Below are 8447 nucleotides of genomic sequence, written 5' to 3' on the forward strand. Positions count from 1 at the left end.
TTTCCTCCCATACTACATTGTTGGTTTGCATTCAAACTTTTAAACATAATTCCCCATGGTAAATGTCAAACATTAAATTCTCCCTTGGTTATGCCTAAACCCTAAACCCCAATTATTCCTCCTATCACCTATCACTAAAACTATAAAATCTTTCCCTATTACATTCCATAACATCCACATCCCTTTTCCCAAAAAGAAATATCTCAAACAAACCAAGCTCTCCCTCTCATTTTTATGATTCCTACTCCCTCATTCATTTTCTAGCCCATAAGGTCATCTCCCATTCCCTCACTCCTAAATCACTCACACACATTCCCTTCATACAACCTCAAACCCTAAAACAAATTCATCCCTTGCCCCCTCAAACCCTAAAACAAATTCCTAAAACCCTCATAACCTCTTTAGCACTCTCACAAGCTCACTCATAAGCTCAAACCCTAATGAGCTCACCTCCCCTTCCCCTACCCCTATTCACCATAACTCATTCCTCAATTACCCTCTCTAGGGTTTCAAGGCTTCAAAACTCAACCAACATGGAAAAAGAGGACATAGATTATGAGGAGGAAAACAATGGCAATGAAAGCATGGCAGATGAACCTCAGTGTCAAAGAAAACCACATAAGGGAGGCAGACATATCAGAGGGGCACAAGGAGATTGTTTGCAGCTGATCAGCAAGTGTTTGCTCCACAAGATGTGGAAGGGACCTTGCCTTCTTCATAAACTCATAGGAAAATGCTAGCTCCACAGGATGTGGAAGGCACTTTGCTTTATTCATCAATATAGTAGGTACAGGTGCAACAGTTGCACAAAGGGAAAGAAAATATGCCAAAGGAAAGTTTTGATGATGAGGAGGAAGAGAGAGATTTTGATTTGACGGAGAATGATGAGCCTGAGCAATGTTATACTCATCATGGTGTGGAAATAATTGACTTAGAGGCTTAGGATGAAGAAACAATAAAGGACATCATCATACAGGAAAAGGAGGCTCAAGTCTAAGCTTTGAGGGACAATTTGGAGAGGGCCAAGTATGTCATCACATATTTGAAACAAGAGAACAGGTAGTTGAGTGATAAGCAAGTCCTCGTGGAGCTAGAACTTCTCAAGTTAAAACAACAAGGTGACAAGGAGGCACAGGTCACTTTGACTCCTATTAAGAAGGAAATTGAGGATGATAGAGAGACTTGGCTTGAGAGGGTCAATTTGAATTTGGAGAAGTTTTTGCACAAGGCCAATAGGGATGATCAAACGATCAAACACATGGCCTACCATTATAGGACTTGAAACAAAATTTGCAACATGAGGGTGAAAAAAATGAAAGCTAAGGTAAGGTGGGATATAAATGGAAAAAACGAGGAGGATAGGCTTAGGTTGCTTACTGAAGCTTCCTTGGCTCATCAGGATACTTGATGATGGTTCTTCTCACCAATTTTGGTCAAGTTTGAAAGAGTTTTTGTCATTTTCAAATTTTGAAATTTTAAACACAGAAAATCATGCTCAACGCGTAGCGCCACTAGTGCTGTGCTTTTCCTAGGGGCATCCAATGGAAAAATGGATTGAATTTTTGGATTCATAGAGATGATTACATGCACCCTATGCATTTGCTAACTTTTTGGGGCAGAATTGTTCCACCAAAAGGTCAAAAAACACCCTAAAAATGACCTTTCTACCACTTTTTGGACACACAGAAGCAGTCTTTGGAGAATCAACTTTTGAGGAGTGAAATGAGCTTAAAATGAAGTGATTCTAGGTGTTTTGGAAATTCAACTTGAAGACCTTTGCAATGAGCTATCATGAGCTCAATGTTTATGCGAGGAAGGCCTCCAAAAGGGACCTAAAAGTGGCGTTGTGCATTGGGCTAGTGGCACTGCGCATAGGGCAAATTTGCATAGGATAGCTATTTCTCCATTTTTTTTACTGTGTTCATAGATTTTCTCTCATGGGGGATGTTTCAACATTGTAAATGCTGACTTAGCATGTAAATATTATGGATAATTAGTAGTAGAGGGAAAATTCATTGCATTAAAAGTTAATTTGAGCTCCAATGAATCAGTTTTTCACTTTTAGAGGCAAGTTGTTAAGATGCCTATATTCCAGTTTCTTGTTCAGAGTTGGTTATATTAGCTCCTAATATTAGGGATTCGACCCCTAAGGATGGGAGGAGGTTGAAACAAAGCCTATATCTTCTTCTTCTTTCTCATTATAAAGGGTTGGACTCAGCTGGATGCTCAGACCTTGATTGTACATCATTTTGTAGCAGTTTAGTAGGAGATCAATAAGAATTGCAACTATTTTTTTGGATCCATGTGGTATGGAGTTTTAGTATAGTTTTTTATTTTGTGATCATATTTTAATGTGTATTGTGTACATCTTTAATCATTTCATTGCTTCTAAGTAAATGCTTTCAAGTTGATAGGTAGAATTCATTACATCAGTGCTTTGCTTTGGGAAAGCATTCACCATTTCATGTTTTCTACAGTTTGGGAAGGATCCATGATAATCACATGCTCTTCCTAGCCTTTCACCAGTCTTAAACACCTCACCCATCAAGCCCTAGAGTGCTAAACCTTATTCCTACCTTGCTCCACTGAACACCCTGCAATTTTTACCTAATTCCCTAGACCTAAACTATCAAGCTCCTCTTGATCCAGCCAAACCCCTTCAAAATCCAATCAAAACTTCATGCTACTATACCTAGCCTAAAATCCTTTTCCTGATCTAGTCATCTTGGCTAAGATCCTTATGGAGAGATCCCTCTCCCGGACTAGTATGGCTAGGTACTTGGCTAAGCGTGGTTTGTGGTTACCCTGGCATTGCCTTCTTTCAGCCTGAGGTTCAATCCAGGTGGTAACATAGTGGCAAACATACTGGGGAACGTAGTTTTATGTTCCTCAACAAAATGTATCAAGTTTAAATCTGTTTGTTGATGGTGGACAATGATCAAACACTGGAAGGCTGAAATCATTCACCTGGCAACTCTAAATCAGTTTCGAGATCAAATCCAAGGGCTCCACTAGAGGATGAACCCGACCAGAAAAAACATGGAAGGACAATATGGAAAGATTAGGTATTCAAACTGGAATTTCATCCAAGAAATTATGTTCTTTGTTATATATTATTTCTTCTCTTTTCTCGAGAATGTCAAGACTGTTTGTTATGAAACCAGCTCAAGAAAAGATAGAAAAGATAGATCAACACCTTAGAATTCAGCCTCTTCGAGGGGGCAACCTCCTTTACATTACATAAATGAACAATTCCTTGATGATTCAAATGACAAAACCTCCTTTCTATATATAGGAGTCTAAGGAGTCACAATATAATCCAACCGACCTAACAATAATAATATAAAGCCACAAAAATAACAATAGAGGGATTCTATGGGGCACAGAAATAACAATAAGGGGGTAATAGGGGCACAACAATATAAATAAGGGGTATAACTATAATAGTAATGGGGTAATCACTAGTATTATAGGGACCCAACATGCCCCTCTCCTTCAAAAAAGTGTTGTCCTCAACGCTTGAGTAATTCTGGATACTTCTGCATAAAATTCTCATCCTCCCATGTGGAATCTTCAGCGGATAAGTTCTTCCACTTGATAAGATACTCTGAAATTGATCGATTTCATAGCTGTCGAGTTCTTGTTTCTGTGACTGCTTCCGGTTCCAATATAATTTTTCCTTCCTCGTCAAGTTCTGGCAATATTGTTTGAATTGGGAGCTTGTCGCCTATAACCTTCTTTAAACATGAAACATGGAAAACTGGGTGCAATCGAGAAGCTGCAGGAAGCTCCAATTTGTATGCCATAGTACCAATCTTTTGCAACACCTTGTACAGACCATAATACTTTGGTGATAGTTTATTATCCCTCTTAGATTGCTTTAGGGACATTTGCTTATATGGTTGTAGCCGTAGGAATACCCAATCACCTACATCAAAACTTCTTTCACTGCGATGTTGATCTGCCTGTTGTTTCATTCTATTTTGTGCCAACACGAGGTTATCCTTTAAGAGTTGGAGGACTTGTTGTTGATGTTCGATGTGATGTTCCACTGCCTTAACCTTAGAATTTTCTCTTAAATATGATGTGATGGATAGTGGTTGATACCCATAAAGTGCCATAAATGGGGTCATTTTTGTTGCTGTATGGAAGGAAGTGTTATACCACCATTCAGCCAGAGGCAACCATTTGACCCATTGTGTCTGTTTATCAGATACAAAGCAACGAAGATATCCTTCCAAACATTTGTTTACTATCTTAGTTTGCCCATTAGATTGAGGATGATAAGATGAGCTATGAGCTAACTGAGTACCAAGACAAGAAAATAATTCTGTCCAAAAATTTCCAGTGAAAATGGGATCTCTGTCACTTACAATAATCTTTGGGTTTCCATGTAGCTTTTGAATTGTTTCCATAAATGCAGTAGAAACTGTACTGGCTTTAAATGGATGTGATAATGCACAAAAGTGTGCATACTTGGTAAGTCTGTCAACTACCACCATGATGACACTCTTTCCCTCAGACTTGGGTAAACCTGTGATAAAATCCATTGAAACCTCCTCCCAACATTGGCTTGGAATGGATAAAGGTTGTAATAGACCCGGTGTCTTAATTGTTTCAACTTTATTTTGTTGGCAAACCAAACATTCCGCCACAAACTTTTGAATATCTGATTTAAGGCCATCCCAAAAAAATTCCTTCTTAACCCTGTGGTAAGTTTTTAAAAATCCTGAGTGCCCTCCTAAGGGAGAAGTGTGCAATTCCATAAGAATCTTTTGTTTTAGCTGGGAATTCTTACAGAGGTATAAGCGATCTTTGTACCATAACGAATCATTTTGCCAGCTAAATGTATCAGAAGTACTGGAATCTTGTTGTAGCTTTCGAATAAGTGCCCACACTTCTTCGTCATTCTTCCATTCCTCCCTTGCTTCATTTATCCAATCTGGTTGGATAATAGAAATGGCACACAACAATGCTTCCACATCCTCATCCTTTCTTGAGAGTGCATCTGCCACCACATTTTGCTTCCCTTTTTTGTAGATGATTTCAAAGTCATAACCCAACATCTTTGTGACCCACTTTTGTTTCTCTTCAGAGGATAATCTTTGTTCTAAAAAGTATTTAAGGCTATCATGATCCGTTTTTACCTTGAAGTGTCTTCCCATTAGGTAGGGTCGCCATTTCTTAAGTGCATGGAGTATTGCCAACATTTCCTTCTCATAAATAGCTTTGCTTAAAAACTTTCCCTTGATTGGACGACTTTCAAAAGCAATGGGTCTTTCATCTTGCATTAGAACAGCACCAATTCCATTTCCTGAAGCATCACATTCCACAATAAAGGTTTTTGTGAAGTCCGGTGTAGCTAAGACCGGTGCTTGGCACATTGCCTCTTTAAGATGTTCAAAGGCCTTTGTTGCTTCCGGAGTCCATGAAAATGAATCTTTCTTCAATAATGTTGTTAGAGGTGCTGCTATTCTCCCATAATTCTTAACAAACTTGCGATAATACCCTGTCAACCCAAGAAATCCTCGCAGATGCTTTATGGATGTGGGGATTTTCCATTCCTTAATGGCTTTAATTTTGCTAGGGTCTACCTTAACTCCTTCATGAGATACAATATGACCCAAATATTCCACCTCCTGGACTCCAAAGAAACATTTGGATCTTTTTGCATATAATTGTTTCTCCTCCAATAGTTGTAGCACCCTGTCAACATGTTCAACATGATCCTTCCAAGACTTGCTGTAGATTAGTATATCATCAAAAAATACTAACACAAATTTTCTAAGGAATGGTTTGAAAATTGAATTCATCAAACCTTGAAATGTTGAAGGTGCATTGGTAAGGCCAAAAGGCATGACCAAAAATTCATAATGACCCTCATGAGTTCTAAATGCCGTTTTCGGAATGTCTTCAATCTTCATTCTGATTTGATGATATCCCGAACGAAGATCCAACTTGGTGAAGTAAATTGATCCATGCAATTCATCCAGTAATTCATCAATGACAGGAATGGGGAACTTATCTTTAATAGTGAGCTTGTTGAGCTCCCTATAATCTGGACACATGCGCCATGATCCATCCTTCTTGTGCACCAATACTACTGGAGCTGAGAAAGAACTTTGACTCGGTTGAATTATACCAGCCTCTAGCATTTCTGCAACCATACATTCAATTTCACTTTTTTGGACATAGGGATATCTGTACGGCCTGATGTTTGGAGGAACACTTCCTGGAATCAGATGAATAGCATGATCATGATCACGCATAGGTGGGAGACCTTTGGGAGTCTCAAATACCTTGGAATGATTGTCCAGGACTTTTTGGAGATCTGGAGAAATAGATGATTCCAATGTGGAAACATCTAGCGAACATAATTGTGCAATTACACCTCTTTGCTCCTTTTTTAGAAGCTTTGTCATGCCATTAGAGCTGATTATCTTTCCTGGTTTCCCTGCAATACCCCTTAATTCAACTTCCTTTCCTTCCACAGAAAATTTCATGAAAAGTTCTTGAAAATTAAAAGCTATTGTACCCAAGGATTGTAGCCATTGGACTCCTAGTACAACATCGGCACCTCCCATTGGAATGGAAAGCATTGGGCTAGTCAATACATATTCTCCCATGGATAGCTTGATATTATGGCACTTTCCAGAGCAATTTATTGTTCCTCCATTTGCAATCATCACTTGACACTCTGGTGCTGGATATAGGAAGCAATTCAATTCTTTTGCTACCCTACAATGAATAAAATTGTGGGTGCTTCCTGAATCAATCAACACTATTACCTTTTTCTTCTTGATTTGTCCTTCTATCTTGATGGTTTGAGGAGTGGTAATTCCCGCCAATGCATTACAAGATATGGTCGGATTTATTTGTTCTTCATCTAGGCTTTGTTCCTGGAATATATCCTCTTCTTTTGACCTTTCTTGCTCCTTTTCTTCTTCCTCTTCACAATCTATGTAGAATAATTTCTTCTCAGCACACTTATGACCTTTTGTGTATTTGCTATCACAATTGTAACAAAGCCCTTTTGCTCTTTTTTCTTCCAATTGTTGTGGTGTCAACCTTGTAGGTTGTGGAAGACTAGGGGCAACAACACTTCCGTCTTTATAGTTGTGAGTGGTATGCTTCCTGGTTGCCATAATTTTGCTTTCCATTTTTCTTGCTAACCTGAATGCCTTCTCTAATGAATCAGGTTCCCAAAGGCGAACATCATGTTGGATATTATCCTTTAAAGACCCTATGAACACATCAATCTGATGCTCCTCTGGAAAATCTTTTACCCTTATGTTCAATTTTTGGAACTCCTCAATGTGCTCCATTATTGAACCCTTTTGTTTGAGACTTATCAATTGGCTAAAAAAAGTGTTGCTTTTTGTGTCCTCATAATGTGCTATCAATTCTTCCGTAAAAATTGCCCAAGTGATAAATTGTTTACGAGAACAAAGTCATTGATACCATACAAACTGATTTGGTTCCAAATATGCAGTTGCCATACGTACCTTTTGTGCGTTTTGCACATTATTGAGATCGAAGAATTTCTCCATCTGTAATATCCATGTGGCGGGATCCTTGCCATCAAACTTCCTCATATCGATTTTTGGAATATGGTGATTCTTCGATCCAACATTAACGTCTATGGAATCATGATTAACATTTCTTTTGTTCTCATCATGAGTTTCCTTTACTACCTTTTCACCATTAGTAAGTATTTCTTGTAGAAAATTTGTCAAATCTGTCTTCAAATCTGCCATGCCTGTCTTCAAATTTGTGTTCAAATCTATCTTCAAATTGTCCATCTTAGCTTCCACGCCATCTATCTTAGCTTCCACGCCATTTATCTTAGCATCTGTTAACTTTTGTGAGCGTGACATTTGTTGCACTTGTTCATGTAATTTTGATATATCATGTAGCATTTCTTCATCTTCTTCATGAGTCATGCTAGAGCTTTCAGGTTCCTTACTAGGTGTTTGCATTTTCTTTCCTCGGGGCATCATTTACCGATAATAATGCTCTACTATGCCCTTTGAATTCCTTCAAAATAAATTTTCAAACCAAGCTTAAGCAAAAATTTAAAAAAATCTACACACCTTTTTTCACTTTGTAGGAGCTCGATATTGCCTCTGATGTATCTCTGTACTTTCCAATCATCTATTTCTGAATTTGTGACCTGTAGTAGCTCTCTGTGTCCTCTTTCTAATGCCACCAGTCTGATCCAAATTGGATTCTCCAAGAAAGAGTTATGCACAATCTCCCAAGATGACCTGATTATAGACCTTTCTAGAAGAGCGAAGTTGTATGAAGTGCCACGTGTACAATTTTTGATATTTGGTTCTGAAAATGATATACAAGAAACAACAGTCCGTCCTCGTTCTGTACCTTCTTACGAAATTTCAATCTGATTCCCAGAGAGAAAGTTATGACAATTTTCCCTAGGTCACCTG

Source organism: Pinus tabuliformis, chromosome Q (genome assembly GCF_031772625.1).
Source record: "Pinus tabuliformis cultivar Carrire ecotype Pingquan chromosome Q, CPIR1, whole genome shotgun sequence".
NCBI classification, from domain to species: Eukaryota; Viridiplantae; Streptophyta; class Pinopsida; order Pinales; family Pinaceae; genus Pinus; species Pinus tabuliformis.